Source organism: Bufo bufo, chromosome 4 (assembly GCF_905171765.1).
Source record: "Bufo bufo chromosome 4, aBufBuf1.1, whole genome shotgun sequence".
Taxonomy (NCBI): domain Eukaryota; kingdom Metazoa; phylum Chordata; class Amphibia; order Anura; family Bufonidae; genus Bufo; species Bufo bufo.
Genome location: NC_053392.1, coordinates 549807321 through 549830497, shown reverse-complemented (window position 1 = coordinate 549830497; position 23177 = coordinate 549807321). Strand labels below are relative to the sequence as shown.

The following is a 23177-nucleotide window of genomic DNA, read 5'->3' as shown; positions in this document are numbered from 1 at the left end:
TTGCTGGGTGACATTTACCCTCTTTTGCCGTGAATGAACCCCTGCTCTGCATTGCTGACAGGGGTCTAAATCTGTCAAAATCCTCTGTTCTATTGCTGGGTGACATGAACCTCCTTTTGCCGTGAATGAACCCCTGCTGTGCCTGGGTGACAGGGGCCTAAATCTCTCAAAATCCTCTGTTCTATTGCTGGGTGACATGTACCCCCTTTTGCCGTGAATGAACCCCTGCTGTGCCTGGGTGACAGGGGCCTAAATCTCTCAAAATCCTCTGTTGTATTGCTGGGTGACATGAGCCCCCTTTTGCCGTGAATGAACCCCTGCTCTGCATTGCTGACAGGGGCCTAAATCTCTCAAAATCCTTTGTTCTATTGCTGGGTGACATGTACTTCCTTTTGCCGTGAATGAACCCCTGCTCTGCATTGCTGACAGGGGCAGGGCCGGCGGTACCATAAGGCATACCAAGCAGCTGTCTTAGGGCGCGCCCTGCTCAGGGCGGAAGAATGAATGAATGCTTTCTTTTTTTTTTTCACTTAATTGAACCCGGCCTGCGTGTGCCGGTCGGCGGCCGCGGCGCTCGTCGTAGTCAGGGCAACAGATATACCACAGCCCGCCCCCAGCCCAGCCTGTGTGTGTGGCTGTGCCGGCCGTCGTAGTCAGGGCAACACACAACAGTTTCAAAGATGAGATAGGCAGATTCATTAGGCTCAGCGCGCCGCTCAGGCTGCCTCAAGCAAGTCACCTGCACATGGGGCGTGACTGGACAGGTGTGTGAGAGCGGCAGCGTGTAGCGCCGCCGCAGGTACCATAGGCGAGGCTCGAGCTGAGTGTGTCTGAGTCAGACAGACACAGGCAGCCGCACCCGCCAAGATTAGATCAGATGATTCAGTCATATTCAGATCAGAGTCAGACGCACACTGGCACTCAGGCAGCCGGCAGCAGGAGACGGCAGACGACAGGTCAGGACTTGTTAGGATAGGTCCCAATTGAATTTTGAATGTTATTTTATAATAATTAATATGATCATTTGATTTAAAATTAATTCAAAATGATGAGATGAGCGCCCATGAGCGCAAAGCGCTAGGCTAGCTAGCGCACACACTGACTAGCGCCAGAGCAGAGGCGCTCAGGATTAGCACGATTAGCAGGTTTATTACAAAACAACAATCACCCCCCCCCCCCCCAATATTAATGATTGTTGTTTTGTAATAAAATCATTGATGCCGTGCTAATCCTGAGCGCCTCTGCTCTGGCGCCAGTTTGTGTGACCGTGACATGATGGAGCCTGGAGGGAGGGCCGGGGGGACAATGTAAATGTCTGTACTCTGAGTATGTCACTGTATGTGACATGGGAATGGGGCCAGGCCGCCAGGAAGCGTCGGCCGGGGGGGGGGGAATGATGTGCCATGGGGGGGGGGGGATGTGACACAATAGAGGGTAATGATGTGATCATGGATGGGGCCAGAGCCTTTCCAGGACTATTTTAGAGCCATTTTAGTGCCCAAAAGTTCAGGTCCCCTTTGACTTCAATGGGGTTCGGGGTCAAGTTCGGGTCAAGTTCGGGTCCCGAAGCCCGAACCTTTTTTTCAAGTTTGGCCGAACCTGCCGAACCCGAACATCCAGGTGTCCGCTCAACTCTACTCAGGACTTGTCTGTACCTTGTGCAGAATAGACAGTTCTAACAGCCTCAACCATCCATCCTTGTACTCAAGTGCACTTATTCCTTTTTTTTTTTTTATATGTCCCAATATTTTGGGGGATACCCCTATGTAAAAATGCAAAATAACACACATCTGTGTTGGCTACCTATTCCTCCTTCGCTGCCGCATCCACCTAGACCGCCACGTGAGCCTACACGGCCACATCCACCCATTCACCGCCTCCTCAACCTCTTCCTCCTACATCATTCCTAATTTTTATTTTTTTAAGGTCTTTTATGTTTTTTTAATTCATTTCCCTATCCACATTTGTTTGCAGATCATTTGCCATGCTCTTAAGCACATTTTGCTGCCTTTTGCAGCCCTCTAGCTCTTTCCATGACATTTTTACAGCCATTTTAGTGCCCAAAAGTTCGGGTCCCCATTGACTTCAATCGGGTTCGGGTTCGGGGTCAAGTTCGGGTCAAGTTCGGGTTCCAAACCCGAATTTTTTTTCAAGTTTGGACGTGCAACGCGACGTTTGTGCTGCTTTGCACTGTTTCGAGTACTCCACCAACAAGCCAGTACCGATGACGCCATCCTCAGCGTTACTGTCCCACTTCTATGTCTCCTTGAAAAGAGGAGGAAGAGGGATAATTTCCATGGTTATCAGGCCATTCATTCACAAGTGGCTCGGAGGGTGGGTTCCTGCACCAACAGAGGTCAGGTACAGCCAGGACACAGTTCTGGAGGATGATGAGGAGGAGGAGGATGATGAGGAGGAGTAACCGTGTTCACAGCAGGGTGGCACCCAAAGCAGCTCATGGGCATCACTGGACTGTGGCTGGTGGGATACAGAGGACACAGACGATACACCTCCCACAGAAGACAGCTTGTCGTTGCCTCTTGGCAGCCTGGCACACATGAGCGACTACATGTTGCAGTTTCTGCTGTAGGGATTTGCTCTGGTAGGCAGGGTAAGCGGTCGCAGTACAGAGGCAAGAACACGGTAGTAAAGCAAAATGTTCAGTGTTTATTCACACCAAAGGAAATAAGTAACACAAACACTTTGCAGAGTCCTGGTGTTATATTCACACTGCACAAAGTCCACAGAACAAAGATGTCACCTAGCAGGCTGATTTGTCCACGGTAGTACACAGCCGTCCACAGCAGGCTTTAGGGCGCCTGATTGCCAGCAGTTTCACTCCAGCACGGAGCCAAATGTTTAGGTCCCAAAACAGAGCCTGACCGAGCTCCACTGTCAGATGGAGGATACATTCCACACCCAGCTGAGCTGCTGGCTCGGTTTTTAAACCCAGCCCAAAACCTGGACTGGACGTGGGGAATAGCCACCCACCCTGCTCTTTGGCTGCTCCCAATAAGAACCGGCCCGGATTGGCTTTTCAGCCACACTAAGTAAAACAGTGTCAGCGAGCACTAGCTGCCGCTGACACACAAAATTACCGGTATCTCACCGAGGCCCACAACAACCAGCACCACCAGCTTATACGGAACGTCTTAGCAGGAGACAGCATTTCAGCAACATGGTGGAACAGTACGTGTGCACATGCCTACAAGTACTGACTGATTGGTCTGCCCCATTCAACTTCTGGGTCTCCAAATTGGGCATATGGCCTAAGCTTGACCTTCACGCCTTGGAGGTGCTGGCGTGCCCTGCGGCCAGTGTATTGTCCGAACATGTGTTTAGCACTGCGGGGGGTTGATCACAGACAAGCGCAGCCGACTGTCGACAGCCAACGTGGACAAGCTCGTGTTCATTAAAATGAACCAGCCATGGATCCTACAGGACTTGCCTGGACCTTGTCTGAGTAGACAAGTATACTGGGCGCACCCAGCCATTGTTATACTGCAGTGCACTTTCTCTTTGCGTTCTCTTTTCCATTTCCCAATGTTTTGAAGCCTTCCCAAATTTATAAAAAATAAATAAATAAAGGAAAAAAACAAAACAAAAACAGTCTTGGCTATCTCCTCCTCCTCCACCTCCGCTTCCACCTACACTGCCACGTCTACAGCCTTCTAAACCTCCTACTCCACTTTGACCTCCGCCTCCCAGTTCAAGATTATTATTTTTTAATTTAGTTTTATTCTATGTTATTTTAAGTCATTTCTCTATCCACATTTGTTTGCAGGGCAATTTTCCTGCTCTTACCCCCATTTTGCTTCCTTTTGCAGCCTTTACAGCCATACAGACTATTTTACAGCCATTTTCGTGCACCAAAGTTCGAGTCCCCATTGACTTCAATGGGGTTCCGGTGCGGGTTCGAGTTCGGGTCAAGTTCGGGTCCAGAACCACGGGTCTGCTCTTCCCTAGTTGTAAGTGACAACCTCTATAGGTACCATTTTATTTCTCAACTTCTACCCTAAATCTAAAGGGAATCAAACATTTTTTTACCCAGGTTTGGCTATTTTTGAACCATTCATCTTAGCACACCATGACATGTTTATATTTCTGCCTTTATGCATGACTACCAGTTGCCTTGTTTAATCATTGACTAATATTTGGACAACCTGAATGGGAGACCCCCCATTCTGCAGATATATGGGAATACAGGGGTGTAGCTAAAGGCTCATGGGCCCTGGTACAAGAGTTCAGCTTGGACCTTACTTCCCTCAGTGCTTTGAGGCCAGGGGCAGGTAAGCACATAACCTTCGTGCTTCCTGAGGCAAAAATTTTAATGAAACCCTGCACCCCACCCGCCATGCAAAATTCTTGACCTAAAACCTTTCCTTCAGTCAGAGGTGTAACTTGACCAGCATGCACTTTCTATAATACTAGTGTCTTCTTATGTGGCACAAGGGTCTTTGGGCCCCCTCAGGCTCCTAGGCCAGGTAGCGACTGCTACCTCTGCACCCCCTATAGATACACCCCTGTAGGGATCCCAGAAATGGCCACACAGGAAACAAACCACTACCACTTGCATGTTCTTGCTCTAGAGTTATATGTCATTTGTGTAATTGGACAGTCACTGATGAATATTGTTCCCCCTTAAAGGATAACTGTCATATTTTCATAAAAAAAATCAATTTTAGCATATTTTACTGCTGCAGCAGCATTATGCATAAAACAATCTTTAGTTTCTTTACTTACCACTGTTTTCCTTGAGTTTTCCTCTTAGTTACGGCTGTTTTTTATTCTACATTATGAGGATCTTCTGAAAATGGCTCCTCTGCTAGTTCTCTGAGGCCAAAAATGCATTCCCTCAGGTCACATACAAACTTGCTGCAGCCAGCAGCGTCCTGCCAGCCAATCAGATTGGATTACTGAGAGACATGCCTCTTCACTCTGAAGCCTAATGCAGACATGCAGTGTGAAGGACCGTCCCTCTGTCTTCCTAGCCGGAGACAGATGAGCCACAGTCTTTTAAAGGAAACCTGTCATCAACTTTATGCTGTCCATACTAACGGCAGCATAAAGTAGAGACAGGTGAGTTGATTTCAGCCGTCTATCATTTAAAAGTTAAAAGTAACTGGTTGCCGAGAACCAACATCACAATCATTGCAGACTGGGCCTGGAAAAGAGTCACGGCCACCTGAGAAGAGTCATGGTTATTTATAAATTCCCTTGTCTCCATGCCCATCTGCTGGTTATTGACTGCCTTCTACCTAGTTTTCTCCCTTTCTCTCTAGGAGAGAACTGCCAATCATCAGCAGATCGGTGAGGGAGCAGGAGATTATGAATAACGCTGACTCTTCTCAAGTAGATTTTACTCTTTTCAAGGCCTGGGCTGCAATGATTATGATGCTGGTTCTCAGCAACCACTTACTTTTAGCTCATGAGTGACACACCGCTGACATCAGCATTTCTGTCACTATTTTATGCTGTCCTCAGTGAGGGACAGGAGACATTATTATAAGGTAATTACAGATATTTTGGCAATCATTGACAGACTAACTCAGGTATATATGCCTAGCTCTAATAAACTAGAAAATAAAATAAAAAATATGACAGTTATCCTACTACACTGCGTGCAGAATTATTAGGCAAATGAGTATTTTGACCACATCATCCTCTTTATGCATGTTGTCTTACTCAAAGCTGTATAGGCTCGAAAGCCTACTACCAATTAAGCATATTAGGTGATGTGCATCTCTGTAATGAGAAGGGGTGTGGTCTAATGACATCAACACCCTATATTAGGTGTGCATAATTATTAGGCAACTTCCTTTCCTTTGGCAAAATGGGTCAAAAGAAGGACTTGACAGGCTCAGAAAAGTCAAAAATAGTGAGATATCTTGCAGAGGGATGCAGCACTCTTAAAATTGCAAAGCTTCTGAAGCGTGATCATCGAACAATCAAGCGTTTCATTCAAAATAGTCAACAGGGTCGCAAGAAGCGTGTGGAAAAACCAAGGCGCAAAATAACTGCCCATGAACTGAGAAAAGTCAAGCGTGCAGCTGCCAAGATGCCACTTGCCACCAGTTTGGCCATATTTCAGAGCTGCAACATCACTGGAGTGCCTAAAAGCACAAGGTGTGCAATACTCACAGACATGGCCAAGGTAAGAAAGGCTGAAAGACGACCACCACTGAACAAGACACACAAGCTGAAACGTCAAGACTGATTTTTCTAAGGTTTTATGGACTGATGAAATGAGAGTGAGTCTTGATGGGCCAGATGGATGGGCCCGTGGCTGGATTGGTAAAGGGCAGAGAGCTCCAGTCCGACTCAGACGCCAGCAAGGTGGAGGTGGAGTACTGGTTTGGGCTGGTATCATCAAAGATGAGCTTGTGGGACCTTTTCGGGTTGAGGATGGAGTCTAGCTCAACTCCCAGTCCTACTGCTAGTTTCTGGAAGACACCTTCTTCAAGCAGTGGTACAGGAAGAAGTCTGCATCCTTCAAGAAAAACATGATTTTCATGCAGGACAATGCTCCATCACACGCGTCCAAGTACTCCACAGCGTGGCTGGCAAGAAAGGGTATAAAAGAAGAAAATCTAATGACATGGCCTCCTTGTTCACCTGATCTGAACCCCATTGAGAACCTGTGGTCCATCATCAAATGTGAGATTTACAAGGAGGGAAAACAGTACACCTCTCTGAACAGTGTCTGGGAGGCTGTGGTTGCTGCTGCACGCAATGTTGATGGTGAACAGATCAAAACACTGACAGAATCCATGGATGGCAGGCTTTTGAGTGTCCTTGAAAAGAAAGGTGGCTATATTGGTCACTGATTTGTTTTTGTTTTTTTTTGAATGTCAGAAATGTATATTTGTGAATGTTGAGATGTTATATTGGTTTCACTGGTAAATATAAATAATTGAAATGGGTATATATTGGTTTTTTGTTAAGTTGCCTAATAATCATGCACAGTAATAGTCACCTGCACACACAGATATCCCCCTAAAATAGCTAAAACTAAAAACAAACTAAAAACTACTTCCAAAAATATTCAGCTTTGATATTAATGAGTTTTTTGGGTTCATGGTTGTTGTTCAATAATAAAATTAATCCTCAAAAATACAACTTGCCTAATAATTCTGCACTCCCTGTATATGTTGCATGGCCCCTCACAGCAGAAACGTCCAGACACATGGAAGACTTCAAGTAATACTTTTCATTAACACTGGACTGCTAGTCCAGATTGTAAAACTGATCTTATTATCTTTTCCATGTGCTGGCTAAACTTAGGCCCACAATGTAAAGTTTCTGCCAAGAGCACAGCGACCTTAAATTATAATTTCAATGATGTTGCAGATTGTATAATGAATAAAACAGTTCCTGGTGCCCAAAACTTTTTATAGAATGAGTGCTATATCATGGACTGCAAGGAAAACAATGAGCAGAAACTTTGTAGAATATTCTTTATATTCTACATTCTTTTTTTTTACTTGAAAATTAGCAAGGTAATGATCGCTTAATATGCGAATATTACGCGATCAATACAGGCGTGGGTCAAAAACTAATATATAGCACTATAGAATATAGTGCTATATATTTGTTTTTAGAATATTCGTATTTTTTTTTTCATCTGAAGTGAGCACTGAACACTGTTCACTTCAGATTTAAAAAAAGTCGAATATTGAATATAGTGCTATATATTCATTTTTTTGAATATTCGTCATTTATATATCACATTTAATTGCAATGTTGTTGCTCAAAGTGCTTCACAGTTACATTAAAACGTACATTTATAAAAACATTAGCAGCCGATTTGTGTCGGTGGGCTTGAAAATGAGGGAGTGGTGGCAGTTTAGATCTTAATGTCCTGATTTTTCAGCTCACACTCTAGCTTTTGTCACTCTGCTTGAGGTGGCTAGAGTGAAGTTTCAATGAATGTCAATGGGCGGCGTGAGTTGCAAACAAATGGTCATATTGTGAAAACTATCAGGATTATGGCTTAGCCATGGACATTTTTAGTGGCAGCAGGGATAGCTGAACGTTTTGATAAGATTTGTGTAGGTGGGCTTGAAAATGAGGGAGTGGTGGCAGTTTAGAAATCATGTCCTGATTAGAGTTGAGCGGACACCTGGTTGTTCGGGTTCAACGGGTTTGGCCGAACTTCACAAATAAGTTCGAGTTCGGGACCCGAACTTGACACGAACTTGACCCCGAACCTGAACCCCATTGAAGTCAATGGGGACCCAAACTTTTGAGCACTAAAATGGCTCTAAAAATGTCATAATGTGGTTAAGAGCATGACAAGTGCTCTGCAAACAAATGTGGATAGGGAAATTACTTTAAATAACATATAATATGTAAAAATAAAAAATAAATAATCTTGATCTAGGAGGATGAGGTCCATGTGGAGTAGGTGGTTGAGGAGGCAGTGGATGTGGCGGTGTAGGTGGAGGAGGAGGTAGCCTACACAGTTTTTTGGTTTCAATTATTAATTTTTTGGTTTAAATTAGGGTACACCCCAAAACATTGGGAAATATAACCTGTGATAACCCCCTCCATTTGTGCTAAACACACTTTCAGACAATACACTGGCTGCAGGGCAGACCAGCACCTCCAAGGCATAAAGGGCAAGCTCAGGCCATGTCCCCAATTTGGAGACCCAGAAGTTGAAGGGGGCAGACCCATCAGTCAGTACGTGTAGGCGTGTGCACACATAGTGCCCCACCATGTCGCACGTCCCCGTGATGTTCAGGATCCAATTGGATATCTTCTCTATTAACTTTCGATGTTCTGTTCTGTGCCTACCATGTTGATCACGGTTATCGGCGAATCAGGGTTCCGCTCAAAGGAAGCGTGAGAAAGGGATACAACATCCAAGGGAGGTCAATGGATGAAATTAAATGTGCTCGAGCGGATATGTGGGAGAAGTTATTAAAACGGAAGAATCGAAGGAAAGGAGGGGGCGCGCGGCAATTACCCAGGAAGTGACGATAAATAACAATACAGGATTCTTAAGATGCACTGTTATGATTAATAAAAAATTATAGGGAATGTCACTTGGGTATTTTGGATTTGGAAACGCAAGACAGGAGAGGCCCTGCTGCCGGTTTGTTGACTTTAGATAACTTCTGCCTGATCGCACGTCCCCGTGACGTCCATGATCCATTTGGATATCTTCTCTATCAACTTTCGATGTTCTTTTCTGAGCCTACCATGTTAATCACGGTTATCGGCGAATCAGGGTTCCACGCCGGAGAGGGAGCGTGAGAAAGAGATACCACTTCCAAGGGAGGTCCATGGATGAAATTTAAAGTTGATCGAGTGGAAAAGTGGGACAAATTATTGAAGCCGAAGCTTACAAGTTATAACGGAAAGCCATAACGGAATCCAGAACACAGATGTGAACCCACCCTAAGGCCAAATTCACAGTAAGTCAGTTGACCTATCAGAGTTTTTTAGAGGGTTGGAGTAAAGTGTAAACCTATATAAACTCCATGAGAGTCTAAGGCCCCTTTCACATGATCGAGTTTTCCGTGTGGGAGCAATGCGTGACGTGAACTCATAGCACCCACACTGAATCCTGACCCATTCATTTCAATGGGTCTGTGTACTGTACATGGGCATTTTTTTTAATGCATCAGTTCTGCGTTGCGTGAAAAACGCAGCATGTTCTATATTCAGCGTTTTTCATGCAGCCCTGGCCCTATAGAAGTGAATGGGGCTTCAGTGATAAACACATTGCATCCGCAAGCAAGTGTCGATGCAATGCGTTTTTTAATTGGTGGTTGCTAAGAGATGTTGTTTGTAAACCTTCGGTTTTTTTATCACGCGTGTGAAAAACGCATCAAAACGCATTGATGGATGCGTGGAAAAAACTGAACAACTGAACGCAATCGCAGACAAAACTGATTGAACTTGCTTACAAAATGGTGCAAGTTTCACTGAACGCACCCTGAACGCATCTGGAGCCAATCTGTCACGCTCGTGTGAAAGAGGTCTAAGGAATATATGGCAACTGCAAAGCTCTTTCTAATCACCTGTTAGAATGATCTGTGGAGCGAATTGGGGATTTTTCTTAAAGGGGTATTTCCATCTCAGTCATTCATGCTTGACTGTTTCCATAACTGGTCACCACTGAGTGCCACATACTTTTAGTGGCCATGGCGGAGTTGGGAATACTCCTTTAACTAAAAATCTCAACTTTCAGTTTTCGCTCAGATAAGATATTAAGGGGGTGTCCATCCAATAAAAGACTGATAGTCTGGCGGTTAACAATTGTTACACTGATACAGCCATACACATTTTAGTCCATATAGACCATTCTTTCACACTGTCTATACATATACGGTGACACCGGATGAAAGACAGATGATCTTTCTGGCTGTGGGTCCCTGGCCATTTAAGGTACTGTCACCCAGTCAGATGGTGCCTGAGCTTTAGGTTCCCTGGTGTCCAGCAAATATGTTTGATAGTCTAGTGTATCTAGTGTTTATCCTGCGTTATTTTCTGCCTGAGTTTCTATTGTGCTTCAGCCCTGTTTCCGCCCTGCCTGTGTTATCCTGTCTTTCCAGTATCATTTCTCTTCGTATTTGCGTTAACTCTGTCCATTTGCCTCATCTATGTTCCTGACAAGTATCCAGATTGCCTACTCTGTATGTCTTCACTAAAGTGAGAATTCTGCAAAATGCAAATCCGTTCTTAGTGAATTGATTCTCCCTTATCAACTATAATAGGCTGTGTTAATTAAGTTTTAAATCTATACTAATGAAAGCCTTGTGTGTGTGCTCAGGGCTGGTGTCCGTGCGTGTGTGCCGATAATTGAAGTGTGCATGCCGCCCACACCTCCTCTCTCGACTTTGCCCCAAGTCACCCCCTCGCTCTCAGCCCCAACAGACTGCGCAATCACATGACCCCGCACTTACCCCTCAGCAGGCAGCAGTCTCCTTAGCATGGAGCCCATGTCTGCGTGTGGCTTCTGTACATCACCAGCGTGCCCCTTAATGCTTAGCGCTCTCCCGGCCCCAGCTGACGCTTCCCCGCTCAGGACCCTCCATGCTGCGTGTGAAGCCGCTGCGGATACTCTCCTCCCCCTCCTGCTCCAGAGAGTTCCGCACTGCTCCACCGATGAACCTAAGTCCGTTCGTTCACGCTCATGGGCGAGTAAGGCGCGGAATTCCGCAGGAACTACCTTCTCTCCTCCCTTCCCCCTTCTCTGCAGCCGGAACTACATTCCCAGGGCCTGTCCTCTGTGAGCAGAGAGCTGAGACCTCGGGCTGGAGTGAGGGGCCAGCCGGCTCCCCTCCCACCCTCAGCCTGGGGGAAGGGGAACACAAGAAGGAAGGGGGCAGAGGACATTCATGTAAACAACCGGGCGATTCAATGTCAGGGCACACGGCTGTATTGTCCCTGTGTGCTGTCGTATACCTCACACAATGTACATTATTATCATTATACAGTATATACATTGATCTAATTATCCTAGAATACATTATACATGAACCCATCATAAAATTCACAGTATATCCTTCATAATAAAATCTCTGTGTGCGTGCACATCCGTGCGTGTGTGCCAATTTGTTAAATGCGCATGCACAGCGAGCTGGCAAATCAGCACATACGCACGGCCACCGACTAGAGCGCCCATACATGAGCGTCCGGCGGCAGTCTCTGTGAGTGGAGGTGAGAGGCCATATCCATCCCTATGTGCCGTACTCCCCCTATTACTCTGACCACATCTGTACACTCCAGCCATGACATTAGAGAGAGTTAGGGAGGAGGCTACAGGGAATATATTGTAGAGATAGAGGGGGATACAGGAGGAAATACATTGTACTGTATACATATTACACTCCAACCTCCATCATATTATACTCCAACCTCCATCATTGTACACATATTACACTCTAACTCCCATCATTACACTACAGCCCTCATTGGAGTGTAATATGTGTATATTGATGGGGTTGGAGTGTATAATGATGGGGATATAATGATGCTGATGGGTCCCTGTGCCGCGCATTCCCAGTAGAACAAATGGCACACGGACGCAGGGCACTCATACAGGTATTTTGTGTGATGGGGGCTGGAGTGTAATCCTACATAATAAAATCATTGTGTGAGTGCCCTGTGTCCATGTGTATGTGCCGTTTGGTATACTGGGCATGCGTGGCACGGGGACCTATCAGCACACAGCGCTCCACAGGCCACCCGCACCTGTGCGCCGGCCCGCTTCTGTGCCCAGCTCCGCCGTTCCTCCGCCTCCCACTCCAGCTTCCTCTGCAGCCACCTCATACCCCAGGATCACCATCATTATACACATATTACATTCCAACCCCCATCATTATACACATATTACACTTCAACCCCCATCATTGCACACATATTACACTCCTATCCCCATCATTACACTCCAATGAGGGCTGTAGTGTAATGATGGGGGTTGGAGTGTAATACATGTGTAATGCTCTCTGCCTGTGATAGCTTCCCTCAATTGCTACTGTGCGGCCATTTCCTGTCTTTGGTGGGCGGGGAAAGGGCGAAATAGGAGCGAGGAGGATTCTGCTGCGGGTAATAACATGTGCCCCCTGTGGTGACAGATACCCGGGGTCCAGAATTAGAAGTCCCCAGTGCTCCCAGCTTTGTCCTCCCAGGCTCTTTGGGAGTCCTATGAACTCCAGGATGCTATGCTGCAGCAGGTATGGGGCCACTCTCTGCCCGATGCGCAGGTGTGGGCAGTGCATAAGGGTGTCCGGTGAAGGATACGTTGTGGCAGGCAGCGGTTGCAGAGCCTGGTGGAGAAGGAGGCACGGTGGAGCTGGGCACAGCAGCGGGCCGATGCGCAGGGGTGGGCGGTGCGTGCGGAACACCGCGTGTTGATTGGCTGCCGCGCATGTGCACTTAACTAATCGGCACACACGCATGGTCGCACATGCACACAGGGATTTTATTATAGATGATATACACTCACCTAAAGAATTATTAGGAACACCATACTAACACGGTGTTGGACCCCCTTTTGCCTTCAGAACTGCCTTAATTCTACGTGGCATTGATTCAACAAGCTGTTGATAGCATTCTTTAGAACTTTTGGCCCATATTGATAGGATAGCATCTTGCAGTTGATGGAGATTTGAGGGATGCACTTCCAGGGCACGAAGCTCCCGTTCCACCACATCCCAAAGATGCTCTATTGGGTTGAGATCTGGTGACTGTGGAGGCCATTTTAGTACAGTGAACTCATTGTCATGTTCAAGAAACCAATTTGAAATGATTCGAGCTTTGTGACATGGTGCATTATCCTGCTGGAAGTAGCCATCAGAGGATGAATACATGTTCTCATTCTGTTTACGCCAAATTCGGACTCTACCATTTGAATGTCTCAACAGAAATCGAAACTCATCAGACCAGGCAACATTTTTCCAGTCTTCAACAGTCCAATTTTGGTGAGATCATGCAAATTGTAGCCTCTTTTTCCTATTTGTAGTGGAGATGAGTGGTACCCGGTGGGGTCTTCTGCTGTTGTAGCCCATCCGCCTCAAGGTTGTGCATGTTGTGGCTTCACAAATGCTTTGCTGCATACCTCGGTTGTAACGTGTGGTTATTTCAGTCAACGTTGCTCTTCTATCAGCTTGAATCAGTCGGCCCATTCTCCTCTGACCTCTAGCATCCACAAGGCATTTTTGCCCACAGGACTGCCGCATACTGGATGTTTTTCCCTTTTCACACCATTCTTTGTAAACCCTAGAAATGGTTGTGCGTGAAAATCCCAGTAACTGAGCAGATTGTGAAATACTCAGACCGGCCCGTCTGGTACGAACAACCATGCCACGCTCAAAATTGCTTAAATCACCTTTCTTTCCCATTCTGACATTCAGTTTGGAGTTCAGGAGATTGTCTTGACCAGGACCACACCCCTAAATGCATTGAAGCAACTGCCATGTGATTGGTTGACTAGATAATTGCATTACTGAGAAATAGAACAGGTGTTCCTAATAATTCTTTAGGTGAGTGTATATCTACTATAATAAAAGCTCTGTGTGCATGCTCAGGGCTGTGTGTCCTTGCGTGTGTCGAGATAATTGAACTGTGCACGTGCGGCGTGCCATCCAGTTAACACACGATGCCCACACCAGCGCGCCGCCCAATCACCGCCGCCCCACATGCAACCAATCATCACACGACGCTCCGTACACCGCCCGCACGTGTGCGCCGGCCAATCGCCGACGCTCACAGGTTATGGTGTGCTCTCCACGTCGGAGCCCCGCCATTACTGTTCATGCATCACACAGCCGCACAGTCCCAGCAATCTCAGCCACAGACAGCAGCCGCTGCCAGCAGTCTCAGCCACCAGTCGCTGCCAGCAGTCTCAGCCATCAGTCAGTGCCACCAGCCACAGCCTCCAGTCAGTGCCAGCCGTCTCAGCCATCAGTTAGTGCCACCAGTCACATTGCCAGAAGTCTCAGCCACCAGTCAGTGCCAGCCATCTCAGCCATCAGTCAGTGCCTCCAGCCACATCACCAGTCACAGTGCCAGCAGTTTCAGCCATCAGTCAGTGCCACTAGCCACAGCAACCAGAAATAGAGCCAGGAGTCTCAGCCACCAGTTAGTGCCAGCAGTCTAAGATACCAGTCACTTCCAGCAGTCTCAGCCACCAGTCAGTGCCAGCCAAGTCAGCCACCAGTCAGTGCCATTTAATATACAGGGTGGGCCATTTATATGGATACACCTTAATAAAATGGGAATGGTTGGTGATATAAACTTCCTGTTTGTGGCACATTAGTATATGTGAGGGGGGAAACTTTTCAAGATGGGTGGTGACCATGGCGGCCATTTTGAAGTCGGCCATTTTGAATCCAACTTTTGTTTTTTCAATAGGAAGAGGGTCATGTGACACATCAAACTTATTGGGAATTTCACACGAAAAACAATGGTGTGCTTGGTTTTAACGTAACTTTATTCTTTCATGAGTTATTTACAAGTTTCTCTTTGTTTACAGCCATTGACATGTCGCCAAGGTTAACACGTGAGGAGCGGATATAAATTGTGTTGATATCTGGTGAATGCAGTCACCGGGTCATTGCAGCAGATTTCAATGCAAGACACCCTACGAGACCACCCATCTCCCATGCTACAGTTAGAAAACTGCTTGCTAAGTTTTGTGAAACTGGTTCAGTGTTGGATTTGCCAAAATGTGGACGCATGAAATCTGTCTCTAATGAAGAAACATCAGTGGCTGTCCTAGCTTCATTAAGCAAGAGCCCACAGCATAGCACTCGCCGCATGTCACTGGAGAGTGGCATTAGTCGAACCTCCCTTCGGCGGATATTAGCTACTCACAAATGGCACCCTTACAAACTCCAGCTACTGCAGCATCTCAACGAGGATGACCCAGATCGGCACACTGAATTAGCAGAATGGGAAAAACAAAAATTGGAACAGGACCCTCAGTTTACGCAGAAGATTTTGTTCAGTGATGAGGCAAACTTTTATGTGAATGGTGACGTTAACAAACAAAACCACCGCTATTGGTCTGACACTAACCCACATTGGATAGATCCCTCCAAGACTGTTGGAACAAAAAAATTTATGGTGTGGTATATGGGGTACAAAGATAGTGGGGCCATTCTTCATGAATGGAAACCTCAAGGCCACTGGATATGCGAAATTGCTACATGATGATGTGTTTCCCTCTTTATGCACTGAAGCTGGCACGTTCCCTGAGTTTTTCCAGCAAGATTGTTCACCACCACATTATGGGTGTCAGGTCTGAGCATTCCTAGATAAACAGTTTCCTGGAAAGTGGATTGGTCATCGTGGGCCAGTTGAATGGCCCCCAAGGTCTCCCGATCTGACCCCCTTAGACTTTTATCTTTGGGGTCATCTGAAGGCAATTGTCTATGCTGTGAAGATACGAGATGTGCAGCACCTGAAACTACGGATACTGGAAGCATGTGCTAGCATTTCTCCTGCGGTGTTTCTATCAGTGTGTGAAGAGTGGGAGAAGAGGGTTGCATTGACAATCCAACACAATGGGCAGCACATTGAACACATTTTATAAGTGGTCAGAAACTTGTAAATAACTCATGAAAGAATAAAGAATTGTGAAATTCCCAATAAGTTTGATGTGTCACATGACCCTCTTCCTATTTAAAAAACTAAAGTTGGATTCAAAATGTCCGACTTCAAAATGGCCGCCATGGTCACCACCCATCTTGAAAAGTTTCCCCCCTCACATATACTAATGTGCCACAAACAGGAAGTTAATATCACTAACCATTCCCATTTTATTAAGGTGTATCCATATAAATGGCCCACCCTGTAGACTGTTCCTACTAATGTTTATGCACTAATGTTCTAGCTCCCGTTATTGTAACGGGCTTAATGTCTAGTATATGTATAATATACAAGACTAAGACCTCTTCACACACCTTAGATTTGAGTAGAGTTGAAGAGAACCTGTTACCACATTCTCCTTTATGAAATATGCATGGTGGGATGTACAGGTCCTCCTGACAATTTCTTGGGCTATCTCTCTAATTCATTAATTTATAAAGTATAAAGAGGACTCGTACACCTCCCCATGTGGATTTCATAAAGCAAAATATGGGAAAGAGTTCTCTCCGCAAGAAAGCAAATGGCAGTACCTCCATACTTTAAGAGATGCTGAGTTCTGTGGTACCCCTTGATAGGGTCCTCACACTAAATTGATTCTTCATTTTGGGAGACAGGGTTAAGAGTATCCCTGGACTTGGAAGCCATTATGAGCATGTGTTAGGCTGAATAGCATAGCAAACAAGTGAAATGATTCTTCACAAATGGCTACCAAAATAGTTATAGGAGGTCCAGCAAGGCAGCAAATAAGGCCTCTTTCACACATCAATGAATCACAGACATGTGCTGTCTATGGTCTCCACAGACCACTCACATATCATTAACTTTAATGTGTGTATTCATACATCAGTGGTTTTTCACAGACCGTAGGTCCGTGGTGATACCATAGAAGCATGCCCTATTTTGTCCGTGATTATGGATCCCTAAGAAAAATGATAGTCTATGGTCAGTGAAAACCTCAAACGCAACACAGATGCTATCCATGTTTCGTCCATTGTTTTCATGGACCATTGGTAGGAGATGCTCTGGAAACGAATTTTCAGACTAGCAGTGCCCGTGGAATTCGGATGACACGTAGGGGGCAAAAAATGGACACATGGACCAAACATGAATCCTTCATGGACATTTTCATGGATAAACCAATGATCATCTCTTCACAGATGTCATGATGGATGTGTTTATTTAAATAGCAAATGAGATTCCTTCGGAATTATAACATCAGCACTAACGCTATTGCTTAGTTTGATTGTCAGATGGCTATTGCAATAAAGAGTGTTTGATTTGATGAGCCTTTTGCTGTGAAATCTCTGTTGCTGCCCACTATTGTAAGGCAGAGAGTGAGTTTGATGTACCATGTTACCAGCATCAGCTCCTAACAGCAGTGTTTCTGTCTGAGTATAAGTCTCGGTTCACACATCGAAATCAGCTTTCAATACATTATAGCAGACTAGAGAAGAAAAGTGGTCACTAAACCAACAAGTGAGGTCTTTTGAAAGAAACATTTCAATGGGAATTGGTGATTGCCAGCTCTATGTACAACACATGATTACCTATCTAATCAAATAATTTACATCTAATTACTTAAAAATAATTAGAACTAGATGACAATAAAAGTTCTAAAATAGCATGTTATAAATATTGTCAACCTGAATGTTAAGATCGGTCTCATCCAGAGCTTATTTCCCATATTCCTCAGCACTATACACAATTGTTACGGCAGTGTGTGTGGAACCACTGTGTCAACCAAAAGATTTGACTTTGGGCTACTCCTAAGGGTCCATTCAGATGTCTGTAGGTGTTTTGCAGTCCGCAAATTGTGGGTCCGCAAAACACGGACACGGGCAATGTGCGTTATTCATTTTGCGGAACACACATCGCCGGCACCATAATAGAAAATGCCTTTTCTTGTCCGTAGTTGCGGACAAGAATAGGACATGTTCAATTTTTTTCAGGAACGGAATTGCGGATCCGGAAGTGTGGATTCGGAAATGCGGACAGCACATAGTGTGCTGTCCGCATCCGTTCTGGCCCCATTAAAAATGAATGGGTCCGCACCCATTCCAGACCCAAGTTGCGGATTAGAGAATGGACCCTAAGGGTGTTATCCTGACAGTAACTTTGCATTCACCTTTAAACCCTTGTACAGGGATCTGGACTTTGCTGCAGGTGAATCAACAGGCTGCCACCTCCGGGAGTGGTCTCTTCATGATTGACAGCTGACCCACAGAGATCAGAGACACCGATACCGAGGAGTCAGGCAAAATCATAGGATGGTCCAAGGTCAGTGCAAGCATCAAAAGGTCAATACAGAGGTCAACCACAGGTCAGGTCGGGCAGCAGTTGGTCAAAATCCAGTAAACAGATGGAGGTTGATACACAGACAGACAATGAGATATAGCACACCTTTACAGGAACTAGCGTACTAAGAACGTTAATGCTCAGATACCTTCCCACAGGTAAAGGTGTCTAAAGTGCTTGCCCTTTAAGAGCCAGACAGAGCACACGTGTTCGTCCAACAGGCACAGAAAGAGATGCCTGGCAAGCAAGCAGGTTGCTACCTACATAGAGGAGTAGAACAAGCCCAGGCCGGTCCTGTCGGGAAAGGGACAGCCGGAGTCGGTCTGGACTGCTGGGAAAGGTGTGCCACGGGCCTCCACTGTAGCAATAATGTATTTTGTCTTATTGATTCCTGTCTACAATGGAATTCACAATCAACTTAGGTTGTGACACACACATTAGAGACATATTTACAAAATGAAAATAAATAAATCAATATGCTTAGTTGAAGATCTGAGAAAACAGGGCAACCACCCTTCGAGCCAAAAAAACTGTTGTGAAATGTTGAAGGATTTTATGAAACCTCTGAAGGTGTCCTTTGGTATTTGCATCAAGATATTATCAGCAGATCCTGCAAGTCCTGCAAGGTACAAGGCTTATTTTTCCAGCATATCTTAGGAATGCCTCACAAGACATGGGATGCTCTGACCCAGTTGTCTAGCCACCAAAGCATCCTAGTCTTTGGTCTGATATGCTACATAATGGGTGTTTTGCATTGCTCGAATAAAGTGGACCTGCCACCAGGGGTGGATTGGCCATAGACCTTACAGGGAAATTTCCAGGGGGCCGCCTGGGCCCTCCTCACGGCCGGCCAATGGAAGTTTTTGGGGATGTATTTTGTCCTGGACTGTGGTATTTGGCTCTGTTGGGGTGGTATAATGTGCCACAATAAGGCATTGCTGACCCTGCCTTCCATCAATTTGGACCTGACTACAAAATCGGGCCACTTTAAGTATTTTTTCTAGGGCCACTTTAAGTTCCCAGTCCGCCCCTGCCTGCCACTTCTCCTGACAAGTCTGTTTTAGTAGCTTCTTGCATTCCCTATGTAATATCAACTATGGATAATCTATTCTTTTGACTTTATATTGTAATATGTCTCTGTTATTCCTACTAGAAGTTTATGAATGAATTGCCACTGGAGCAGTATGTATGCACACGCCTACACGTACTGAATGATGGGTCTGCCCCCTTCAACTTCTGGGTCTGCAAATTGGGCACATGGCCTGAGCTTGCCCTTTACGCCTTGGAGGTGCTGGCCTGCCCTGCAGCCAGTGTATTGTATGTGCGTGCGTTTAGCACGACTGGAGGGGTTTCTGCCATTTACCAGTGTACTTAGTGCAGGGAAAGATGTCAGCAGGCGCTAGGGACAGTGTTAGAAAAAACTTCATTGAGCTAAAAAAAAACAGTTTACAAGCGCAGGAAAAGATTATTCAAGGTGTATAGAAAGGATAGGAAGGAATCATTCCACAGCATTTATGTTGAACGGGGTTCAGTAGGGGAGGTTACAGCCTGGGTAATAGGAACAATCCTATTACACCTTGCTGCACTGACTGGGGATCCAAATTGCCATTATACAGCTCTGTAATTCCAGCAAACCCTTCTTGTTATTGGAGTGCAAGTGCTGTTTGATACAGGCATTAACAGGGTTTATAACAAGGAAATATTTCTAGAGTACATCTTATTTGCCCTTGTGCGGTGCAGTTATATGTTCCAAAGCATTTTTTGGCTTGTATTAGTTGGAAAAAAGGTCTTATTAGCCGTTGTGTGGTGAAGTGAGAAAATTACAGCCCTTTTTGTCGTTTATTAGTGCCAAAAGAAAAATATATTTGACTTTCAGCGGTGCAGTTATATGTTCTAAAGCCTTCTGTGGCGTGTATTAGTGGCAATAGAAAAATATATTTGCCGTTCAGCGGTGCAGTTATTTGTTCTAAAGCCCTTTTTGGCGTGCATTAGTGGCAAAAGAGAAATATATTTGCCGTTCAGCGGTGAATTGTGATTGTTATAGTTATTTTTTGTGGGTATATTGATAGGAAAAAAAATACGTCTTATTATATGTTATACAGTCATTGTTGGGGGTGTATTAATGGGAAAAATAAGTACGTGTTATTAGCAGTTCTGCGGTGAATTTACATTGTCATTCAGTGATGAAATTTGTTTGTGATACAGCCTTTTTTGGGAAAATTGATGGGTGATTGTGGACTTTCTGTATGAACCAAATTCGTTGATTATCCATTCAGTGGTGAAATTTGTTTGCGAAACTGCCTTTTTTGGGAAAATTGATGGGTGATTGTGGACTTTCTTCTTCATGAACTGCATTCCGTCGATTAGCCATTCAGTGGTGAAATTTGTTTGTGATACAGCCTTTTTGGGGAAAATTGGTCGGTAGCTGTAACTATTGTCAAGGACTATTTATGTCCTTTACGGCCCACTGGTTAATGTGGGTCCTGCCCAACCACACCAGCAACTTGGCCAGGTGACGCCGCTTCCGCCTCCATGTTCTCACGCCGTTGGTCCTGCAACAATGTCAGCCTCTACCTTCTCATCCTCCACCGTGTCCTCAGCCTCCACTGCAGGGACAATTGAATACTGATGGATTACTGACCAAATGCTGACCGAGTGAAGGCGGATGCTCCACAGACAGGATTCGTTTTTTGGGAGTTATTGTTCTGATGGATCAGAGGAAGGGCAAAATAATCAGTGACATCAACACAAACTTACTGCTGACACCCTCTCCACTCTGTGGGGGGCTCTACTTGTATAAGCTTTTAATAGAATAAGTTCTGTAGACATCTATGTGGAATCAGCTGACGAGGGTGCAAAAGGAGTGCGCTTCTTCTTGATGCTAACATCGATCTGTAAGGCTGAGTTCATACTTGAGTTATTTGGTCAGTTTTGGCCCCGTGACTGCCCAAATAAATGAAGTGTGCAGTGATTCTAATAGCGACGCCTGTCATCTGCATGTCATACTGACTCACAGTATTATTTCACTACCACTGCACTACCACTATGTGTGTTACGGCAAGGCACAGTCTTCTACTACACTATAAAGGCTCTTTGCAGCCAGGAAATAGACGTCTTTTAATGCAATTCACTGCTATCAAATTGAGATTGGGGTGAACAGGACGTATTGAATTTTTGAAAAATTTGCTCATCTCTAGTCATATGTACTATTTGTTATTAAACTGCTGTCAGTTGGAGGCTAGATAAATTTGTTGGAAATAAAGGAAAAAAATGTGTATAGCATACTGTTTCTTGTTAATCTCTTCCAATCAGAAACCATGATGCAGTGCCAGATCTGTGAAACAACAGACACCCAGGGTCTGCCTGACATACCTTATTAGCTCACAAGGGCTTTATTGGGATCCAACATGGTGTCCAGTTTTGACAGGAAGAATAGCGTTACATGCTCTACCATCTTCTTTTCAAATAACAGCCTCTGGCGGCAATGTGAACATAGCCTTATTTTTTTAACATTTCAAACTAAATGCTTCCTTTAGGTACCCAGTTGTAACTTCTGAATGCTAGGGGGCACTTGGAAAGAAACACCCTAGAGCCACTACAGAAAGTATCCACAATTGCTCATTTAGATCAGGCTGGGGTTCGCTTTCACTGATAACCCAACGTTCGCAGTATATACAAACAAGTTTTGCTTTCATCCTCTCTATTCTGTTTAAACCGTGTATCGTAAGTTGGCCTTAAACATTAGATGAATGTCTCCAACAATGTCAGATGTCAGAGAAGAAAAGGGTTGGGAATTTCAACTTCAACATGCGCAATCCTTTTGTTCTCTGTGGAGATAAGCCGCTGCCAGAGGAGTCTGCTTGAAACTTACTCCCCTCTCCCCATTGAGGACACCTGCATTCTCAGACAAGTTAAGTATGTACAGTATGTGTAGGGGGTGGGGGGGGGAGCGGATAGGAAAAGCTGTTCAGCCAATAGCTATTTATTGTGTACAGTCACACTTCTGGGACCACTTTGATTTGTGCACCAGTGAAATGCACTACTACACTGAGAGAGGATACATGTCCATGACAGCCCCATGTAGCCTGAAAGCTGGGAATTCAAACTTCTCTTCTTTATGAGTCCATTCAATTTACTGAAGGCAAAGGACTAGCGAAAACATATGGCAAAATATAAAAGTGCCTTCAGAAACACATCTTGTCTCAGGTGTAGCTTGTGGTCATTACTGCTCCTCTATTTAGTCTGGACTCACACTTCATACTATGCGGTTGATATTCTCTGCCTGGAGTTGGAAGAGCTGGTGTGTGGTCCTCATCTGAGTTCCTGCTCATCCATTTTCTATTGAAGATAAGTGTACTTCTCTTGGTCTTTTGTTGCTCCCATTTGCTCGTTGTTGAAAATTACCAATAACTAATAGACAATCTGTCACAACTTCAATCTCTTGAGTTGGACTTCTTGGTCAGTACTTTGCCATAACTTGATTGGTCATAACTGATTGGTCATGTAACCAGCCTAAGGAACTAAAATAATAAAATTGTATTATTTTATGAACTGTCTACTTGGTTTTAGTATTAGAACTAGGACATTCCATCTTGGGTTCTCACTGTTGGGTTGTTACTGTTGTAAGATACCAACTGTTCTTAAAGAGACTCAGTAGAAAGTTGAGGAGACTCCAGATGCTGCTGCAGATGTTAGGTGCGATCAAGGATCAAGTTGTTGGATGTCAACATGTGGGATCCTTTTATCCTTGGGGGAGATAAGCTGCCTGTGTCTGG

General features: G+C 45.0%; 1 long non-coding RNA gene across 1 annotated transcript in view; it reads right to left on the bottom strand.

Moving 5' to 3' along the window:
• The window catches only part of LOC120999215, a 117007-nt gene extending 94746 nt beyond the window's left edge, over positions 1-22261 (bottom strand). The window contains exon 1 of the long non-coding RNA XR_005778508.1: positions 22204-22261. This is a non-coding gene — a long non-coding RNA (uncharacterized LOC120999215). The remainder of the gene's footprint in view (positions 1-22203) is intronic.
• Positions 22262-23177: the final 916 nt, after the last annotated feature.